The following is an 18,963-nucleotide window of genomic DNA, read 5'->3' on the forward strand; positions in this document are numbered from 1 at the left end:
ATCTTTAATTTTAATTTTAATAGTTGTTTCCCACTCATCATAAAGCTTTATAGGGATAGAAACTTCCAATTCAAGTTTTTCTTCATAAGATTACATCAAGGCATCAACGATATGTTTAGTAAACGTTGTATTTTGACTATAAGCATGAGGAGAATTTAGCATGGATTGCAACAAGGAAATACAATCAATCAAAGAGAAATTTTCATAGTTAAATTCCTTGAAATCCATAATAGTGGGTTTAGCAACATCCAGGGTTTTAATTTCTTCAATCCCACTTTTATCAATTTTAGCATCAAGATCAAAAAATTCTGAATTCTTGGAACGCCTTCTAGGTAAACGTGGACCATATTCAGTCCTATCATTATTAAGATTCATATTGCAAGACAGAGATTTAATAGGGGACACATCAATAACTTTTAGATCTTCATCTTTATTTTCATAGCAATCTGGTTTAGCGGCCATCTTATTAACTAAGGTAGCCTGCCTATCCGAAATTTTAGTAGTTAATTTCTCAAGATGAAAAATTTGGGATCTTAAAGCATCGATTTCTTTAGACATATCATCAAGCTCTTTATTCATAAAACTTTTCTGTTCTTTAAGCTCGTTTCTGAAGAATCTATTATGTTCAAATTGCAAAACCATGAAACTCCTGACATTGTTTTCAATCTCTTCTAACCTTTTAAGTTGAAGGTCACCAAATTTAGGTAGAGCCATAGTGACAAGCAAGCAAACTAACACACAAGCAAACAAAAAGCAAGCGGGCAAAAAGAGATAAATAGAGAAAGAGAGGGAGGATAGAGAGAGAGGGTGAATAAAACGGCAAGGGTGAAGTGGGGAAGAGGAAAACGAGAAGCAAATGGCAAATAATGTAATGCGGGAGATAAGGGTATGTGATGGGTACTTGGTATGTTGACTTTTGCGTAGACCTCCCCGGAAACGGCGCCAGAAATCCTTCTTGCTACCTCTTGAGCACTGCGTTGGTTTTCCCCGAAGAGGAAGGGATGATGCCGCAAAGTAGCATAAGTATTTCCCTCAGTTTTTGAGAACCAAGGTATCAATCCAGTAGGAGGCTACGCGCGAGTCCCTCGTACCTGCACAAAACAAATAAATCCTCGCAACCAACGCGAATAGGGGTGGTCAGTCCCTACACGGCCACTTACGAGAGTGAGATCTGGTAGATATGATAAGATAATAGTTTTGGTATTTTTGTGATAAAGATGCAAAGTAAAATAAAAGCAAAAGAAATAACTAAGTAGTAGGAGATTAATATGATAAAGATAGACCCGGGGCCATAGGTTTCACTAGTGGCTTCTCTCGAAAGAATAAGTATTCTATGGTGGGTGAACAAATTACTGTTGAGCAATTGACAGAACTGAGCATAGTTATGAGAATATCTAGGTATGATCATGTATATAGGCATCACGTCCGAGACAAGTAGACCAACTCCTGCCTGCATCTACTACTATTACTCCACTCATCGACCGCTATCCAGCATGCATCTAGAGTATTAAGTTAAAAACAGAGTAACGCCTTAAGCAAGATGACATGATGTAGAGGGATAAACTCATGCAATATGATGAAAACCCCATCTTGTTATCCTCAATGGCAACAATACAATACGTGCCTTGCTGCCCCAACTGTCATTGGGAAAGGACACCGCAAGATTGAACCCAAAGCTAAGCACTTCTCCCATTGCAAGAAAGATCAATCTAGTAGGCCAAACCAAACTGATAATTCGACTTGCAAAGATAACCAATCATACATAAAAGAATTCAAAGAAGATTCAAATATTGTTCATAGATAGACTTGATCATAAACCCACAATTCATCGATCTCAACAAACACACTGCAAAAAGAAGATTACATCGAATGGTTCTCCACAAGAGAGGGGGAGAACATTGTATTGAGATCCAAAAAGAGAGAAGAAGCCATCTAGCTAATAACTATGGACCCGTAGGTCTGAGGTAAACTACTCACACTTCATCGGAGGGGTTATGGTGTTGATGTAGAAGCCCTCCGTGATCGATGCCCCCTCCGGCGGAGCTCCGGAATAGGCCCCAAGATGGGGTCTCGTGGATACATAAAGTTGCGGCAGTGGAATTAGGTTTTTGGCTCTGTATCTGATCGTTTGGGGATATGTAGGTATATATAGGAGGAAGGAGTACGTCGGTGGAGCAAGAAGGGGCCCATGAGGGTGGAGGGCGTGCCTGGGGGGTAGGCGCGCCCCCTACCTCGTGGCCTCCTCTTTTGTGTCTTGACGTAGGGTCCAAGTCTCCCGGGTCTTGTTCGTTGAGAAAATCACGTTCCCGAAGGTTTCATTCCTTTTGGACTCCGTTTGATATTCCTATTCTTTGAAACCATAAAACAGGAAAACAGGAGATTTGAATGATGCACCAGTATGATTTGGAGAATGAGAGCTGAAAGCTGGAACGAATAATTCTGAGATGATGGGCTCCGGAGAAACAAACTGATAATACTCCTGAATTGCTCCGGATGGGTGGAAGAATTCTCACATTCGAAAACAATTATGAGAGGATGGCATAAGGCTAGAACCATGAATCTTTGAAAGAACGTGTAAAATTTGGAGGAAAACTCTTCTTCGGTCTTCAAGATTTGAGAATGACGACGAGAAACACCACCATGAATTGTTGAGGTACTCCGGAAGAATCAAAAGCGAAGCAGTTGAGCCAACGATGAAAAGAATTTGACCAATCTTGGAGAAATACATATGACTGATGATAATTCATTCTTACGTCAAAATTGGAAAATAATTTGAGAGTAACTCCGAGAAAATAGAGGAGTCAGGTAAGATCCTGGGAAAAGACCTGTGGGTTAGGGCCCACTCAAAAGAAACACTGTTGAACGATTATTTGAAAAGAGAGATTACACCGGTTGAATTAAATGGCTTGAATGAGATACCAATCTCGAAAGAGCTTGAATGAATGCAGAGTGGAAACACGAATCTTTGAGATATCTTCAGTACTCCGGAACAATTGAATAGCAAGCAGGGAATGATTATGAGGTGCACCGGTATGGGAAAAATATTTGAAACGAGGAAAAGGGATATGATCAGCAAAGCTTGAATTGAATCCACTGGAGAAGAAAGAGAACGAATAATGATGAACTTGTAGAGCATCTTCACGAGAACCACCGGGTAAGAACATTGATTGAAAAGAATGAAGATACTTCACATGAATAAAATGGATACTTGATTAAGAAATCTGAATCCTTGAAGAAAAGGGTGGGTGGGCGGGAAAACAAAGACAACTTGGGGGCGGATGAAATGAGCACCGTTGAGAGAAATTAGAATTGAACTTGCGGATGTTGAAATGATCGGAACCACTTGAAGAGAAAGACATCGGTTGAAAAGGATTGACATGACAATCTCGATTATCATGAAGGATTGGTATTCACATATGAGTATGAGACACCGCTTCAAAAAGGTATGGAATCAACACTTGACTTCGAAGCAACTCGAATACCACAATCAAAACAAAACAAAGGATTGGCTTGCAAAATAAGGCGGAACAAATATATGATAGATCCCATATCGTATCATGTGTCTGTTGGAAAAGATATTCTAGGAGATACTTGAATTCCCACTTATAAACTCCCGAAACTTTTTGGTTATGCAATCAGGTGTTGGGGATACAGGGGAAGCATAATATCTCACCCAAACTAGCAAAACCTACATCCAGCTGTATCCATTCTTCAACACATAACCAAGAAACCTTCGGAAATCATTTACCTCAACCTTCGAAAAGCATCCGTTATACGAGTTATGGCAATACTCCCGAACTCCCGCCCCAGTACTGGGTGGCGTCGAGGTTATCTCACCAACAACTGCATAAAAGAGATTTTCGATGTCGACGAAACTCAGGTATTCCAGAACTGCAACGATAAAATTGTGACGACGACACCTCGGAGCTCAACTCCCCGGGACACTGCCACAACCCCTAAATGTCAGGAGGCACCAAGAACAATGTTCTCGTCACAGCTTGTCATCATACATGCTCCACAATTCTCTGAGGCAGAACTTTGTAGCCACAGACCACTCCGGGTCTACCCATTCCACATAGTTACATTTCACTTATTCCTACAGTATGAAAAAATATGGTCTCAATCATATATGCACAAATGCACTACAATTACAAGTAATGCACTACAAATATGTTCTCAATCATATAAACAAAAAATGTAGCATGCAATGATATACATACATATATATATATGGATCAATTAACTACAAGTATATGCTATTATGGGCTAAAACAAATATTAGACCGTAAAAAAGACAACATAAATACGGACTTTGTAAATGCATAAATTAATTGAAATTGTATGTAATTATGGGAAGAACAATGGATTACCCCGAAGTAAATCGAGAATGAGCTAATGTAAACATATATTTACAGTACGGAACAACATACCTTCTGACCACAGGCAAGAAAACGTCTGCTAGTGTCCAAGGAATCAAAAGCAACTAGCCTGACGCAAGGTTCTCGATGCAGACAACGAGAAGACAGATCGTGGGCAATGCCACTCCATTCATAGCAAGGGATAGTCGTAGGAAGCTAAAAAAACAATAGAGATAATGCACAAATCAACGCCTTGCGTTAAATACCGGTAATGAAGAACCCTAACCCTAAGCCTAGCACTATCTAGAGATTATATAGTAGGAGCGTACCTACAGGCTAGTCACGGATTCGTCGTCCGAAGAAGAGTTCGAGTCATTGCTCCATGAAACCATGGCTTAATGCGACCGGCGAAAAGACGTGGATCGGTGGCGGTGGCGGCGGCGGCGGTCGCAATGGATAGACAGAACGTGCGTGGAGATCGTGAGGGAAGAACTGCCTCAACCAGGTGGCCAGCGCGGCCCATTTAAAAGGGCTGTAATCAAAATAAAAATTGTTAAATGGGCTTGGCAACAGGAGCGGCCGTGTGTCGCGCCGTCTAACGGCATCCGTCGCCCCCCTCCACATCATTGCGACAAGCGGCCCGAGTTACACAACATGCCATAAAATGGTGGGTTTATCTTTTCTTTATGCGGGGAAATTGGTGGTTTTTCGGTACCAAGTCTATACTCTATACCCAAGTGAGCTGGTATTTTCTATATCTAAATGGTGGTGAACCAGAGTGGAAAAAATTTATTTATTACCACACATAATTACATCTTCTATATCTAAACTACTAGCCCCCACTAACCTATTTCTCTTAACATGCAAGTTTGCCACCTCATCATTCAACATGCATGGAGAAAGGTCCACCACAACATGCAAACAAAAGATTACCCCAACAACATATGCATGTTCCACGTAACCATTTTTCTATGAATATATTGCAAAACATTCCCGCAACAACGTGCGGGGTATGGTCTAGTTTTCTAATATAATATAACTCGAGTGGACAACACAAAAGATGCCATCATTATAATGGATCAAATGCTATCCATTTCCCATGATTTAAGTCCCTAGTGACTGCCTCCTGTTTAGTCCATATATGCTACAAGCGCTATCTCAAGGTCCTGGCCTCTTGCAAGAGTATATATCATGTATGCAGTAACACATTGTAAACACCTCACTATTAGATCACTCGATTCATCCGTACATAACTCTAGCAAGTGTTCTACTCTTCTTCACCCACCCCGCTTCTGCACATGATAACAGGAAAAGTTAATGAATGACAAGTTAAAAACAATTATAACCTACAATGCGTACAAAAACTTACTTCTTATTTAGTTTGCATTTCTTGCTGCGTTTAGTGTGCCCTAGCAATTTGCATGCGCCCCACCTGATTCTGATCTCGTCATACGAAAGTGACCTACCATTTTTCTACATAGGGCGGTTCTCATCTACCTTAGCTGCACCTTCCGTTGATACTTTAATAGGATCTTGAACTTCAACTATGTTGCCTTCACCATCGTCTACATATTCAATTGCACACCTACTGAGATCAGCCGTTTTCTTACTCAAATTTTTCTCTAGCTGATCATACTCATGGTTCTTAGCTATCACGGCCTTCAAAGTCTCATGTAACTGACCCCACAAAGTTGGGTGTTTGCAAGCCTCATGCATAGCTTCTGAAGCCAACACACTAACCTGGCTATATTTCATTCTTTCAGCTGCCCTACTCCATCCAAATCCCAACAGATCACTTGTCGCGCCTCGCGGGCAGTCCCAACCTTGCGTCTTTTGTGAACCGCACAAGAACTAAACACTTTGGTATTTCATATATATTCAAGTACTTCAGTACATGGAACATGTGCTTGCAAGGTAGACCCTTTCGAATCATTCTTCTGCAGCTGCACCTTATAGTTTCTGCGGAATTTACTCGTGTATACTCAACCCAAAAACAGCTCTTCCGGTTTTTCTTCCAGGCCATGATGTACTGCTGTGATATGTCTCCGAGCTTTATTTCTACAATGTCCATGCTGCCAATTTTCCTAAGATCATCTTGGAACATATAGAAGTTTGCTGGAGTGAAGACGTGAGAAGCAGCTATCTCAAGTTCCCTCGAGCTAGTAACCGGCACCGGTAAACTTTGTGAGGCCGTGCAGTCATCCCGCGCCTCGTTCTCATGGATACATACAATGGTGTTCTCATAGTGCAAAATCATATCCACCAGGGTCATTTCACCGTCTAAGTGGAGGTGAATGCATGAGTTTATACTTTCATTCCTCTGGTGGCTTTTCATGCCAAACCAGAACCCCTCTGTCAGATAAGTTGCGACCCACAGTCTCCTCTTCTTATACATCCGTCTCAACCATGTTACTGTTTTTTTCGACTGCCATCTTCTTTTGGAAAACACGTGCCATGTCTTGTCAAACGTGGTCGTGGACGTGCTGTAGTACATAAGAGTTCGGAACTCCTTCAAGGACTTGTGACTGAGGTGAATCTTCATATTTTTTTCTATATGGCACATACATATATGGTGCCACGTGTCTGGCAAGACTTGGCGAATTTCCTTGATCATCACAGCGTCGGCATCCGTGATAGCACTCTTCGGCATCTTTTGACACATGGACCTCAAAAATGTCTGCAGCAGCCACACATATGTCTCGTTGGTCTCGTCCGAAACTATGGCACGAGCAAAAACAATGGTCTTTCGGTGATTGTTAAGGCCAACAAAAGGTATGAATGGCATACCATACCGGTTCATCTTGTATGTGCTATCAAATACAAGCACGTCACCGAAGTCCTCATAGTCATGACGAGACTGGGAGTCACACCAGAACATCCTATTCATATGTCCTTTATTATCTAGCTTGTACTCGAAAAAGAAGCTAGGATCCCTCTGTTTCCTACTGGCCATGATGCCTATGGTTGTGGCAGCATCACCTTTTGAAAGTAGCTTCCTCTTCTCCTTGGCAAAAAGGCTATATATTTCACACCTGGTAAAACCAACACCGTCATACCATACATGTTTGCTGATGAAGGAATCCATCATGTCGTGAATTCTAATCCCTGCAGCTCCCATGGACATTATCTCAGCTTTCTGGCACTCTTTGATTTTCTGTGTGACCAAAGAAAAGGTACCTCGTCCGGTCCTGCCAAGACATGGCTATTCTTGTCCTCAAAACTGTCAACATACCAAAGCCCACGCTTTTGGTCAAGCTTCACGGTTAGGTGCACTTCGCAGTGGCAGCGTGTCTCGGGTCTGAGCCTACGGTTGTGTCCTTGCTCGGTTAGCAACCTGCTGTCATGTTTTCCTTGTCTGGAACAAAGAAACCGCCTATAATGCATATGATGTGACTCGGTTTTGCTATACCTCACATTATTCTTTCTAATGCTGAAACCATTATCTCTAGCATAGCTGTTGTAGAAATCATATGCAACATCGTGAGACATAGAAGTCATTTGTATTATCTGCATGAACATCTCCCTCTTATCATCTGCACTGGTAGTATCTTGGACATTCTTTTCCCCCTCATCTTCTGTGACCTACACAATCATAACATAGCCATGAAAACAACTTTCTGTGGTATAACATTACTTCCATACAACATTGATTACATACATACCTCACTCATCATGACCGACGACTGCGACTCCCCAGAATCAGGTGCACCTAATGATTAGTCATCAAGGCCTGTCTCCGCGTCGGATTCACCGTAATAGTCGTACGCATTATGACATTCAGAAATGAGCTGGAAAATATAACACAAATACATAAGTACTTGTCATATAATATTCCAGGATAAATTCAATTTGCATGCCAATAAAAAATTCCACTTCCATACCTGACTAATGTAATCTTCATTTGAGATCTCCGAGTTGTTTTTCGGACCATCATCATGCTCATTGTTTTCCTGATCATCATCATGCTCATCCATCTATAAATTTTCAACACAAAAATATAATCTTGTCGGATGCCACCAAAAAATTACAACATGATAATGCCACTCACATTAAGATCTTCCAATTCGCCCCCATTCTCTGACATATCTCCACGATCTGAATTTTCATCATCTAGCCAATCTTCTATCCAGTCTTTCATCAGTTCTCCAAACTCCATGTCATACATCATATCAGTTAACTCATCGTCCGCCATTTCCTACAACAAATAATATGTATCATCACCTGTGCAAACATTATCAATGCTGAAATATACAACACCTAGCACATGATCACGGATGTTAAGTAAACTACCCCAACCGGAGAGCGCCCCAACAGAGGGCGTTCAGATCGTGCACACAACCGACGCCAACGACCTCTGACCACCCATGGATCCTCCCCCTCTCCACACCGGTCATCGGCGTTAAGGTACGTCAACCCTAGTAAGGAAGATGCCCACGACACTAGTAGGTGATCACTTTGGATCGCGAGAAGTAGCGCTACCCGTGATAACATGTGCAGCCGGATACCTAGCCCACGGCACCAGTCGTGATCACTTTGGATCCCTGGATACCTAGGTAAGTGTAACACCCACGATGCGGCTATATCTCCCACGTGTCGGAGCATGACTTAGAGGCATAGCCTCATAGTAGGCATGTCGCAAGAGGGGTAATCTTTACACATCCCATGTACTGAATAAGAAAGGGATAAAGAGTTGGCTTACAAACGCCACTTCACACAATACATAAATATAGCATTACATCATCCAGAATACAATCAAGGTCCGATTACGGAACCAAATAAAGAAAGACAACCCCTAATGCTAGATCCCCGATCGCCTCGACTGGGCTCCACTACTGATCAATTGGAAACGAAACAACACAACCGAACACGATCTTCATCGAGCTCCTCCTTGAGCTCGGTTGCGTCACCTGCACGGTTGTCATCGGCACCTGCAACTGTTTGAAGTAATCTGTGAGTCACGGGGACTCAGCAATCTCACACCCTTGCGATCAAGACTATTTAAGCTTATGGGTAGCATAGGGTAGTGAGGTGGAGCTGCAGCAAGCACTAGCATATATGGTGGCTAACATACGCAAATGAGAGCGAGAAGAGAAGCAAAGCGCAGTCGTGAATTAGAAGTGATCAAGAGGTGATCCTGAAACTACTTACGTTCAAGCATAACACAAGAACCTTGTTCACTTCCCGGACTCCGCCGGAAAGAGACCATCACGGCTACACACGCGGTTGATGCATTTTAATTAAGTCAAGTGTCAAGTTCTCTACAACCGGACATTAACAAATTCCCATCTGCCCATAACCGCGGGCACGACTTTCGAAAGTTCAAAACCCTGCAGGGGTGTCCCAACTTAGCCCATCACAAGCTCTCATGGTCAACAAAGGATATCCCTTCTCCTAGGAAGACCCGATCAGACTCGGAATCTCGGTTGCAACACATTTCGACAATGGTAAAACAAGACCAGCAAGACCACCCGATGCGCCGACATCCTTATAGGAGCTGCACATATCTCGTTCTCAGGGCAACAGTAGATGAACACTACGTACAGCTAAAACTAGCCCTCAGGTTTCCCCGAGGTGGCGCCGCAAGTGGCTCTGGTTCGGACCAACACTTAGACAAGCACTGGCCCGGGGGGTTAAAATAAAGATGACTCTTGAGTCTGCAGAACCCAAGGGAAGGTGATAGGTTGTTAGTGCAAATGTAAAACAAAGGTTGGGCCTTGCTATAGGAGTTTTATTCAAAGTGAACTGTCAAGGGGTTCCCATAACACCCAACCTCGTAAGGAATGCAAAATCAAGGAACATAACACCGGTATGACGGAAACTAGGGCGGCAAGAGTGGAACAAAACACCAGGCATAAGGTCGAGCCTTCCACCCTTTACCAAGTATATAGGTGCATTACTTAAACAAGATATAATAATGATATCCCAACAATATCCATGTTCCAACATGGAACAAACTTCATCTTCACCTGCAACTAACAACGCTATAAGAGGGGCTGAGCAAAGTGGTAACATAGCCAAACAACGGTTTGCTAGGACAAGGTGGGTTAGAGGCTTGACATGGCAATATGGGAGGCATGATATAGCAAGTGGTAGGTATCGCGGCATAGCAATAGAGCAAGCAACTAGCAAGCAAAGATAGAAGTGATTTCGAGGCTATGGTCATGTTGCCTGCAAAGTTCTCCGAGTTGACGTAAGCTTGATCCTCGTAAGCGTACTCAACGGGTTCCTCGATCACGAACTCGTCTCCCGGCTCTACCCAAGGCAAGAACACAAGCAAAGGAAAACAACAATCAACCACGATGCAATGCGCAAGCAACATGATGCAAAACATGGCATGATATGTGAGATGTGGTATGCAATGCATATGCGTGCTCTGGAAGTAATGATTGAACCAGGCATCAACTTGGCAATCCAAGAGTTCCTCTGGAAAGATGAGTTGATTTCGGTCGAAATCGATATAAAGATCACCGGAATCGGATGCACGGTTTGCAAATGGCAAGCAAAACAAGAATGGCACAATTATGCGATTAACAGCACGATGCCATCTAGAATGCAACAAGAAACTAAGCTACTGCACTCCAACATAACAACAAAGCACATGGCAGTGATATAATCAAGATGATTGACAAAAGATGAACACTGAGCTACGGCAAAATCACACAAGAGCAGGTTCAAACAAGCATGGCAAAAGTGCAAAAGATAACAGCATCACAAACTTAGTGAGAAAACTAACATGTCAGGAATTAACATCAGGAAGCAATGTTTAGAGAAAGATAACAACATGCTACAGGATCAGATCATAGCAATGCAAGGCATGGCATGAATCTACTCGAAGCATATAACAAAAGTCCCTTACTGACCATAAGCCAAAAAGGATCAGAAGATATGATGGCACCCATGTAAACATAGCAAGTTTCGTTAACAGATTTAGACTTAGAAGAAAAACTGGACATGGCATAAACAGAATTATGAAGGCATGTTTGCGAGACCGATGCACTCAACACAAGGTATTGCATGACAAACTAAGAATACTACCAGCAAGAAGACATGTTCAAGAAGCTATCAATGGCAATAATAATCTCATAGCATGCATGGATCAACTACAACAACCTTGGCAAAATTGATTAACATGTAAACAATCTGCCAGGAACATTTTATAGCAAAAGTAGAGCAAGATTGAGTCATGTCAGGGCACTCCATGAATGCAAATAGGGGCATGGATGGATAGAGCGTAACCATATGTCAAAATCATCCTTAATGAACATACTCAAAAGAAGCATGGATCTCTGTGTAACAACATGAATACATGGCATTAGAATAACAGCAGGGAAAAGACTTAGTGAAATTCTAAGTCCCTGAAATCAGCAACATCACGAAAGATACTTTGCATGCATGTGCTAGTCACCACATTGATCACAAAAATACATGGCATACACCCCTGTAAAGATGGCATGACATATCCCAAAACACATGTAGAGCTCATGCCCATATGCAGCACACAATAATCATGGCAAAAATGACAAATGCTCATAATCTGATAAGAAACAGGAACTAACATTTTATAGCACTCTTGCATCAACAATTTGGGCATCAATATAGACTCAAACAAGCATGGCACAGTGGAACAAAATGAAGAGCACAACACGATGAACATTTTGATATCTCATGCATGCAAAACGGATCTACGGATGAGAAGTTATGGCATGATGAATATTGCTTGAAATTATAGCGGACTGAAAAGACTTGGAGAAAAAGAGGGGGAGGTTAGACCTCAGATCTTGGGTTGACTCAAGGGCACACAGATCGAGGATGACCGGAGAAGGCTCGCCGGAGAGGAGGGAGATGACAACGACCGATCTGTAGAGGGGAGGAGGTGGCCGGAGCTCGCTACCGGCGACGAGGAGCAGACGAGGCGGCGGGGCGCGCTGCGGACGGAGCGGGCGGCGGCGGCAGCCCCCCGCGGCGGCGTCTGGCGCCGGCGACGAAAAGGTGCGGCGCAGGGCGGCGAAGGCGGCGCCGGCGGACGCGGGGCGGAGAAGAACTCCGGTGGCGGCGCGGGATCGGCGGAGAGGCGCGGGCGCGCGGCGGTGCGCGCGGGCCGAGCGGGCCGGCTGTGGGCCGGCTACGGACCCCCGCGGGCCGGGTGACGGTGCATGGTGGCAGAGGCCACGTGGCAGGCGCTGAGAGGCTAGGAGCAGCGACGCGGTTACGTCTGGTCCGGGACGGACATGTCCCGCGAGCGAGAGGGGAAAGATCTAGGGTTTCATCCGGGATTTCGGAGGGGAAGATGTTTTTATAGGTAGAGGGAGCTAGGAGAGTCCAAATGAGGTGCGGTTTTCGGCCACGCGATCGTGATCGGACGGCCGAGAGGATGGAGGGGGTTTGGAAGGGTTTTGGGCCACTTTGGAGGGGTGTTGGGCTGCAACACACACGAGGCCTTTATGGTTCCTCGGTTAACCGTTGGAGTATCAAACGGACTCCTAATGGCACGAAACTTGACAGGCGGTCTATCGATGGCGTACCAAGGCCGCTTGGCAAATCTCGGTCCATTCCGAGAAAATTTAACACCCGCTCACGAAAAGAGACAAAAGGGGGCGCCAGAGGACATAGGAGTGTTGGAATGCAAAACGGACAACGGGGAAAATGCTCGGATGCATGAGACAAACACGTATGCAAATGCGATGCCCATGATGACATGATATGAAATTCATGACACGCAAACAAATGACAAGGCAACAACAGCGAATAACTGGAAGACACCTAGCGCAATGGTCTCAGGGCGTTACAACACTCCACCACTACGAGAGGATCTCGTCCCGAGATCTAGGATGGCACCGGAGGGAAAAGGAAGAGGAAGATAAGAGGTAAAACAAAGTTGCTTCTTTGACAAACGAGTGAAACCAAAGAACCTTGAAAGGTTAACCAATTTCAAGAAAGGAATACAACGGAGATGAACAAAGTTGAAAACACTCTGTTAGAAAAGAGGAACAAGGAAGAACAACTTCGGGCAGCACTCCGGTTGAAAAGAGATATGAAACTTGATAAGGTGAAAAGAACTTGAGCAGAGGGCACAACACTCCGGTTAAATGGATAAGCACGAAAAGAACATGGTCCTTACAATCTGAGATGATGAGAGGAAAGAGCAACAGCACGATGCCTCCGGAAGAAATGGAAGAATATAGATCTTTGAAATGAAAGGATGGAGAAGAAGATGCCAACTTCTGCCACAAAAGAGCTTGAAAAGGCATCCTTAGGGGAAGGGTTAAACGGATTTGTCGGAAACCAACAACGAAAAGAGTAAGCTTGTTGTGGGCTTATGGAAAACATCTCAAAACTGAGGTGAAATTCTGCCACTAACGAAAAAACAATAGATTGGATTGAGGTCAATAAGGAGATGACAACTCCTTTCGTCGAGAGGATAGGAGAAAAACTTGTATCATTGATAGACACCACAATAAGCAACATTCCTTAGGGAAGGCATTGGGTGAAATATATACCAACATAACTCCAAGGGAGAAAATGATGGATTTAAATATCTCATTCCTGACAACTTTTGAATCATGAAGCATGAAGGGAAAATTGTCAAGAAAGACATAACACTGCTACCTTTTGAGCACTACGTTGGTTTTCCCCGAAGAGGAAGGGATGATGCAGCAAAGTAGCGTAAGTATTTCCCTCAGTTTTTGAGAACCAAGGTATCAATCCAGTAGGAGGCTACGCGCGAGTCCCTCGTACCTGTAGAAAACAAATAAATCCTCGCAACCAACGCGAATAGGGGTTGTCAATCCCTACACGGACACATCGAATGGTTCTCCACAAGAGAGGGGGAGAACATTGTATTGGGATCCAAAAAGAGAGAAGAAGCCATCTAGCTAATAACTATGGACCCATAGGTCTGAGGTAAACTACTCACACTTCATCGGAGGGGCTATGGCGTTGATGTAGAAGCCTCCGTGATCGATGCCCCCTCCGGCGGAGCTCCGGAACAGGCCCCAAGATGGGATCTCGTGGATACAGAAAGTTGCGGCGGTGGAATTAGGTTTTTGGCTCCGTATCTGATCGTTTGGGGGTACATAGGTATATATAGGAGGAAGGAGTACGTCAGTGAAGCAACAGGGGGCCCACAAGGGTGGAGGGCGCGCCTGGGGGTGGGGGGTAGGCGCGCCCCCTACCTCGTGGCCTCCTATTTTGTGTCTTGACGTAGGGTCCAAGTCTCCCGGGTCTTGTTCGTTGAGAAAATCACGTTCCCGAAGGTTTCATTCTGTTTGGACTCCGTTTGATATTCCTTTTCTTCGAAACCCTAAAACAGGAAAAAAACAGCAATTCTGGGCTGGGCCTACGGTTAATAGGTTAGTCCCAAAAATAATATAAAATTGGAAAATAAAGCCCAATAATGTCCAAAACAGTAGATAATATAGCATGGAGCAATCAAAAATTATAGATACGTTGGAGACGTATCAAGCATCCCCAAGCTTAATTCCTGCTTGTCCTCGAGTAGGTAAATGATAAAAACAAAAAATTTGATGCGGAGTGCTACTTCGCATAATTTTAATGTAATTCTTCTTAATTGTGGTATGAATATTCAGACCCGAAAGATTCAAGACAAAAGTTTAATATTGACATAAAAATAATAATACTTCAAGCATACTAACAAAGCAATTATGTCTTATCAAAATAACATTGCTCAAGAAAGTTGTCCCTACAAAATCATATAGTCTGGCTATGCTCTATCTTCACAACACAAAATATTTAAATCATGCACAACCCCGATGACAAGCCAAGCAATTGTTTCATACTTTCAGTGTTCTCAAACTTTTTCAATCTTCATGCAATACATGAGCGTGAGACATGGACATAGCACTATAGGTGGAATAGAATGGTGGTTGTGGAGAAGACAAAAAGGGAGAAGATAGTCTCACATCAACTAGGCGTATCAACGGGCTATGGAGATGCCCATCAATAGATATCAATGTGAGTGAGTAGGGATTGCCATGCAACGGATGCACTAGAGCTATAAGTATGTGAAAGCTCAAAAAGAAACTAAGTGGGTGTGCATCCAACTTTCTTGCTCATGAAGACCTAGGGCATTTTGAGGAAGCCCATCATTGGAATATACAAGCCAAGTTGCATAATGAAAAATTCCCACTAGTATATGAAAGTGATATCATAGGAGACTCTCTATCATGAATATCATGGTGCTACTTTGAAGCACAAGTGTGGTAAAAGGATAGTAGCATTGTCCCTTCTCTCTTTTTCTCTCATTTTGTTATTTGGGCCTTTTCTCTTTTTTATGGCCTCTTTTCTTTCTCTTTTTTTTCGTCCGGAGTCTAATCCCGACTTGTGGGGGAATCATAGTCTCCATCATCCTTTCCTCACTGGGACAATGATCTAATAATGATGATCATCACACTATTATTTTTCTTACAACTCAACAATTACAACTCGATACTTAGAACAAAATATGACTCTATATGAATGCCTCCGGCGGTGTACCAGGATATGCAATGAATCAAGAGTGACACGTATGAAAGAATTATGAATGGTGGCTTTGCCACAAATATGATGTCCACTACATGATCATGCTAGGCAATATGACAATGATGGAGTGTGTCATAATAAACGGAACGGTGGAAAGTTGCATGGCAATATATCTCGGAATGGCTATGGAAATTCCATAATAGGTAGGTATGGTGGCTGTGTTGAGGAAGGTATATGGTGGGTGTATGATATCGGCGAAAGGTGCGCGGTATTAGAGAGGCTAGCAAAGGTAGAAGGGTGAGAAAAGTGTGTATAATACATGGACTCAACATTAGTCATAAAGAACTCATATACTTATTGTAAAAATCTACAAGTTATCGAAGCAAAGTATTACGCGCATGCTCCTAGGGTGATAGATTGGTAGGAAAAGACCATCGCTCGTCCCCGACCTCCACTCATAAGGAAGACAATCAATAAATAAATCATGCTCCGACTTCATCACATAATGGTTCACCATACGTGCATACTACGGGAATCACAAACTTTAACACAAGTATTCTTCAAATTCACAACTACTCAACTAGCACAACTTTAATATCACCATCTTTATATCTCAAAACAATTATCAAGCATCAAACTTCTCATAGTATTCAACACACTCTTAAGAGAATTTTATTATTCTTGAATACCTAGCATATTAGGATTTTAAGAAAATTACCATGCTATTTAAGACTCTCAAAATAATATAAGTGAAGCATGAGAGATCAATAGTTTCTATAAAACAAATCCACCACCGTGCTCTAAAAGATATAAGTGAAGTACTAGAGCAAAACTACATAACTCAAAAGATATAAGCGAAGCACATAGAGTATTCTAACAAATTCCAAATCATGTATGGCTCTCTCAAAAGGTGTGTACAGAAAGGATGATTGTGTTAAACTAAAAAGTAAAGACTCAAATCATACAAGACGCTCCAAGTAAAACACATATCATGTGGCGAATAAAAATATAGCTCCAAGTAAAGTTACCGATAGAAGTAGACAAAAGAGGGGATGCCTTCCGGGGCATCCCCAAGCTTTGGCTTTTAGGTGTCCTTAGATTATCTTGCGGGTGCCATGGGCATCCCCAAGCTTAGGCTCTTGCCACTCCTTGTTTCATAATCCATCAAATCTTTACCCAAAACTTGAAAACTTCACAACACAAAACTTAAAGTAGAAAATCTCGTGAGCTCCGTTTGCGAAAGAAAACAAAAGACCTCTTCAAGGTACTGTAATGAAATAATTCTTTATTTATATTGGTGTTATACCTACTGTATTCCAACTACTCTATGGTTTATAAACTATTTTACTAGCCATAGATTCATCAAAATAAGCAAACAACACACGAAAAACAGAATCTGTCAAAAACAGAATAGTCTGTAGTAATCTGTAGCTAGCGCAAGATCTGGAACCCCAAAAATTCTAAAATAAATTGCTGGACGTTAGGAATTTATATATTAATCATATGAAAAAATAATTAACTAAATATCACTTTCCAAATAAAAATGGCAGCAGTTCTCGTGAGCGCTAAAGTTTCTGTTTTTTACAGCAAGTGTAACAAGACTTTCCCCAAGTCTTCCCAACGGTTCTACTTGGAAAAAACACTAATTAAACACAAAAAACACAACAAAAACAGAGGCTAGATAAATTATTTATTACTAAACAGGAGAAAAAATCAAGGAATAAAAATAAAATTGGGTTGCCTCCCAACAAGCGATATCGTTTAACGCCCCTAGCTAGGCATAACAAGCAAGGATAGATCTAGGTATTGCCATCTTTGGTAGGCAATCCATAAGTGGCTCTCATAATAGATTCATAAGGTAATTTAATTTTCTTTCTAGGAAATTGTTCCATGCCTTTCCTTAATGGAAATTGGAATATAATATTTCCTTCCTTCATATCAATAATTGCACTAATCGTTCTAAGGAAAGGTCTACCAAGAATAATAGGACATGAAGGATTGCAATCTATGTCAAGAACAATAAAATCTACGGGCACATAATTCATATTTGCAACAATAAGAACATCATTAATTCTTCCCATAGGTTTCTTAATAGTGGAATCCGCAAGGTGCAAGTTTAAAGAGCAATCATCAAAATCACGGAAACCTAACAGATCACACAAAGTCTTTGGAATCGTGGAAACACTAGCACCCAAATCACATAAAGCATAGCATTCATGATCTTTAATTTTAATTTTAATAGTTGGTTCCCACTCATCATAAAGCTTTATAGGGATAGAAACTTCCAATTCAAGTTTTTCTTCATAAGATTGCATCAAGGCATCAACGATATGTTTAGTAAACGCTGTATTTTGACTATAAGCATGAGGAGAATTTAGCACGGATCGCAACAAGGAAATACAATCAATCAAAGAGCAATTTTCATAGTTAAATTCCTTGAAATCCATAATAGTGGGTCTAGCAACATCTAGGGTTTTAATTTCTTCAATCCCACTTTTATCAATTTTAGCATCAAGATCAACAAATTCTGAATTCTTGGAACACCTTCTAGGTAAACGTGGATCATATTCAGTCCCATCATTATTAAGATTCATATTGCAAAACAAAGATCTAATAGGGGACACATCAATAACTTTTAGATCTTAATCTTTATTTTCATAGCAATCCGGTTTAGCAGCCATCTTATTAACTAAGGTAGCCTGCCTATCCGAAATTTCAGAAGTTAATTTCTCAAGATGAACAATTTGGGATCTTAAACCATCGAATTCTTTAGACATATCATCAAGCTCTTTATTCATAAAACTTTTCTGTTCTTTAAGCTCATTTCTGAAGAAACTATTATGCTCAAATTGCAAAACCATGAAACTCCTGACATTGCTTTCGATCTCTTCTAACCTTTTAAGGTGAAGGTCACCAAATTTAGGTAGAGCCATAGTGACAAGCAAGCAAACTAACACACAAGCAAACAAAAAGCAAGCGGGCAAAAAGATACAAATAGAGAAAGAGAGGGAGGATAGAGAGAGAGGGTGAATAAAACGGCAAGGGTGAAGTGGGGGAGAGGAAAACGAGAGGCAAATGGCAAATAATGTAATGCGGGAGATAAGGGTATGTGATGGGTACTTGGTAT

General features: G+C 42.0%; 1 pseudogene; it reads right to left on the reverse strand.

The window, feature by feature from the left end:
• Positions 1-908: 908 nt before the first annotated feature.
• On the reverse strand, positions 909-8,550 carry LOC119273582 (annotated as a pseudogene).
• Positions 8,551-18,963: the final 10,413 nt, after the last annotated feature.

The sequence above is a fragment of the Triticum dicoccoides genome, chromosome 3A (assembly GCF_002162155.2).
Source record: "Triticum dicoccoides isolate Atlit2015 ecotype Zavitan chromosome 3A, WEW_v2.0, whole genome shotgun sequence".
In the NCBI taxonomy this organism is placed as follows: Eukaryota; Viridiplantae; Streptophyta; class Magnoliopsida; order Poales; family Poaceae; genus Triticum; species Triticum dicoccoides.